Source organism: Leguminivora glycinivorella, chromosome 15 (genome assembly GCF_023078275.1).
Source record: "Leguminivora glycinivorella isolate SPB_JAAS2020 chromosome 15, LegGlyc_1.1, whole genome shotgun sequence".
In the NCBI taxonomy this organism is placed as follows: domain Eukaryota; kingdom Metazoa; phylum Arthropoda; class Insecta; order Lepidoptera; family Tortricidae; genus Leguminivora; species Leguminivora glycinivorella.
The window spans coordinates 6,432,113-6,436,825 of record NC_062985.1 but is presented as its reverse complement, the minus strand read 5'-3'; the positions used below and the strand labels follow the sequence as shown (position 1 = coordinate 6,436,825).

The following is a 4,713-nucleotide window of genomic DNA, read 5'->3' as shown; positions in this document are numbered from 1 at the left end:
CACGTGGTTTTACTCTAATAGTAGGTAGATACCTTATGCTGGGCATCTTCAAAACAGTATGTTCATAGGCTATGATGACTGCTTACCAGCAGGCCAGCCTTATGCTCGTTTTCCACAGTGTGGTATAGAAAAAAGCTTCGTTTATTTAACTTTCATAAGTAAGAGTTAACTTTTGTTTCTAGGCTTAGAATAAATTTAAAATTGGAAAATGTCTGCCATGGGTGAGACTTGAACTCACGGCCTCTGGATCGACACTCCAGCGCTCTGCCAACTGAGCCACCAAGACTTCAACCAAGCCAGCGAAATTTTCCACCACTAAGGTCAATGGTCAATTTCGCTGGCTTGGTTGTAGTCTTGGTGGCTCATCTCATCTAGCATAGCGCTGGAGTATCGATCCAGAGGCCGTGAGTTCAAGTCTCACCAAAGGCAGACATTTTCCACTTTTAAATTTATTCTAAGCCTAGTGGCATTGATTGCAGACGTTTATACTAATCAGAAGTTAAAAACTTTTGTTTCTGTTGGGGTTTGTGTGTATGACCTACCTAATACCTAACTAACACTCAGCAGGTGCATTTTTAAGACAATTTTATCTGCAAATAAGCTCTAGGCACTTACACTTACCAGCTAGTATGTACAGTACAGACGCCATCAAAGATATCGAAGCGGTCAAGGCGCTCACAAATATCGGCACAAGCCTCTATTGTCTAGGCGTATCGACTCGAAGGACCACTTTGAAAGAGACACGTTGCTACGATACCAAACCAAATATTTTCCCCAATATGACAATTCCTTACATGATTTTATAAAAACCTATCGTTATCCAGTTTGCGTCTGGGACAGCGACATCTTTTAGGTAACTATTTAACTAAACAATATCGGCTCGAACAATGCCAAGGTGTTTGCTTGCCCCTGTTTCTGAAGGCGACTGTACAGGTAGTACTGTCTAACCCTTCGGCTAAGTATGAGTAATGTGATCATGCACTAATAGGAAGTAATCATTCGGTCGATAGGGCCGCTAACTGGACTAATTGACATTGGGGGCGTCCGGTGCGACATATAGCTTTAATTACACTTTGATTGTAATGTATTTGGATTTGCATGCAATGGCTTGTTATATTACGGTAAGTTTAATGGTTACCTATAATGTGGATAAACTAAACTAGGAAAAAGAATAATATATAAAATAAATATTATAGGACATTTTTTTTTTACACAGATTGACTGAGGCCCACGGTAAGCTCAAGAAGGCTTGTGTTGTGGGTACTCAGACAACGATATATATATAATATATAAATACTTATATATATAGAAAACATCCAAGACTCAGGAACAAATATCTGTGCTCATCCCACAAATAAATGCCCTTACCGGGATTCGAACCCGGGACCGCGGCGTAGCAGGCTGGGTCACTACCGACTGCGCCAGACCGGTCGTCAAAATAATTTAACATACATAATATTAGGTTTGTAAATATAATATACTACATTTAATTAGATCCTAATTGATACTACCTATAGGTAAAGGTAGGTAGGTAATATCAATTAGGATCTAATTAAATGAGAGTCAGACAGTGATTTATTTCAATATTGTTTAATATTTTTTATGCAAACAGCAAGGCATTATTTTATTTACTTTTTCATCACATTTGCTGTTTAAAGGTCTCATTACGTCTACGTGTACTGAAGAATAATGTACTATTTTATTCCCAAGAGAGTAATGGATTTAGTTTTAAAAATTAATACAATCCGTACAATATTTACTTCGGGCAAAGGATACAGTTTCAATCAGCCAAGGATTTTTTGCACAACTAAAATTTGACTATTAAGCTATAAAAAATATTATGCGGTATGAAAAATGCATTTTATTTATGTTTTACAATTATTTCAGTGTGTTTTACATTTATTTTGTAAATTTCACGTAGATAAATCGTTATAATTAGCAACCTGGCAGGAAACTTTGACGGCCATCTCGATTTGCACTTGACCGCGTTGCCGGCACAGTATAGCAACGGGCAGTACAACAGAAAATTTAAGCAGAAAATGTCGACAAATATTTTGACGGACACGTAAAATGAGTTGCTTCTTTTGCTTGTATGCTTTTTTGAACATTGCATTTAATTTATATGCGGTATTTTAGTGTTTGTTTGTGCTCAAAAAGCGTTTGTAATCAAGAACAATGGATTTATATGAAGAATCCGATATAGGTGAAGATAGCCTACTGGTCGCAGCGGCGCCTTATGATTTTTTTCCTCTGTGTTTTCCTCTCAAATGTAACTCAGGTAACTGTAACTGTAACTGTAAACTGTAACTGTAAACTGTAACTGTAAATATAACTGTAACTCAGGAGGTAAGGATTTTGTAAACTCGTGTCTATAACTCTCTCCAGCCTGCGGCTGTCGCGAGTTATTAACGTTGACAAAATCCCCCTTACCTCCCTTGTTGCACAATATACTATTATCCTTATGTATTTTGAAAATAGAATGGAACTTAACGAGTTTTTAATATTATGTACGCATAGGTATAAAACGTATTATTGCCCTTATTGGCCCTTACAGACGGACTGCAAACCAAATGCAATGAGAACTGTTCGTGTACATCGGCCCTAAAGGTTTACAAGCTCTATTACCTAATTCTACGCGTATTTTCTTCATTACGATTGCACATTAGATAAATGTGGAACAAAAATTACTTAACTAAAACTCTTTGATCATATTATAGACTCTACTGGGTACCTACTAATAGGTAGCTAGGTAAATTTTACAACTCCTCTTTTACCTTTAAAGCTTTTCGACTCTGGAATTCTCTACCTCAGGCATTAGACGGGCTCAATCTCTTTCTGTTTAAAAAAAATGCTTTAAGAATATTAGGTATCTATCTCTCCCTTAGTGATCGTATTGCTATTTTTACTCTGTGGTTGGTATCTACACCTATGACTGCTGTAGATTTTTGGTTTGTTAATACACTATATAATTATATAATATGTGAGTGTGTACGGGAGAACGTCCCACTTTGTCGATTGCTATAGAGCAGCTTTGTCAGTTTATTCATAAAAAGATACAAGCAAATCTCGCCTTAATGATAACCAACAAAGTGGGACGTTTTACTAAACACACTCACATATCTGGCTTGTTGTATATTACTATTAGTACTGTTTAAATATGTTTATGTAAGTATATTTATATTCTCTTAGGTATATGTGTATGTTTATTGAATTTGTGTGTTGGAAATTAGAATAATTGTGATTTTTTATTTCATAACACCTAATAGGTCTTTTTGATTATGTTGCTTATTTCCGCTAGGTACCCAAAGGTTGTCTGGTAGAGATCGCTCTTTAGCGATAAGACCGCCTGTTGTCTGCCTATATTTATTTATAATCATTTGTTTTGTCTCCGCTGTATCTTTTGCTGAGGTGTAACAATAAAGAGTAGGTAGGTATAATTCCATCTATCTGTGTATCAAAGAGGATCGAGTTTTATATAGAGGGTTACTATCAAAGTAAAATGTGTAATCACACTAATCACAGTGCATAGACTGCCATCTCTCGACACAAGCTTTTAAAACTTTTGAACCTCAGTTTTGACAATTTGGCCCATATTGTTAGTTTGATATACATGTGTTAAAATGTCAAATATTAATATTAGCGCCATCTAGCCGAGCGTTCCCCAAAGGTGTAACGCCATGTAGGCCTCTACCTTTTTCTATAGGGCTTTGAGGTACGTTTTTTTCTTAGACTTTATCCATCTATATCTATACGGAGTTACATATGTCTTTGCTATGTATGTACATTGGTAGGTATTAGCCATCGACCATCCTGTTGCACTGACCATTTGACCAATCCCGTCATTTTCCTTTTACCTCGCTTGTCGAGTTGGCACACCCAACCGCTTTGGTACGAAAAGGAAAAACAAGCTTATTATGAAAATATTTAATCGTTGACTTTTTACCTCCCGCAAAAATTACTCGGTATTGGACGCATTACCTTATTTACAATGCAAATTGTAAATGAATACCTCCAGTAATTTATTAAAATTATGTTTACACCCTAACAAACATGCTTGTGAGTTGTGAGATTGTAACAGTTAGCAGCAGTTAGCACATGTTTAGTGACACTGAAATGTGAGTGTGTTTAGTAAAACGTCGCACTTTGTCGGTTACTACTAAGGCGAGACTTGAAGCATCTTTATATGAATAAACTGACAAAGCGGCTTTAAAAAGCAATCGACAAAGCGAGACGTTTTCCCGTGCACATTTACAAATATAGGTAGATCTATTATTATTTATTAGTGTATTAGGTCGTTTATATTTTACATATATTCCTACACATTTGTTTTTGCCACCATGTGTATTAAAAAAATATTTCTGATCTACTATACGTAGGTAGGTATTTAAATATATACCCTAAATCACAAAAATCAAACTAGAACTGAAATTTTGACCGCCATAAGGTCCGCCCAAAATTGAATACCTTAATATAAACTTTATAATAGAAGTCATCAGGCCCTAATTTAAGGGGGAAAACATATCTCTTTAAATATGTAATTGAATTACTCAAATCACCCACTAGGTATTCCCATAATTGTAGAGACGCAAATCGATAATAAGATTATTTCGGATTTTTTTATTAGTGGATATTTTGGAGATGATATCCATTTCTAATAAATAATAAAGATATTGTTTAGGTTTTAGGTATCTACCTAGGTATGTGTTAAGTTGC

General features: G+C 35.7%; 1 non-coding gene across 1 annotated transcript; it reads right to left on the bottom strand.

Moving 5' to 3' along the window:
• Nucleotides 1-213: 213 nt before the first annotated feature.
• Nucleotides 214-286, bottom strand: Trnad-guc. The gene has a single exon. It is a non-coding gene; the product is annotated as a tRNA-Asp (tRNA).
• Nucleotides 287-4,713: the final 4,427 nt, after the last annotated feature.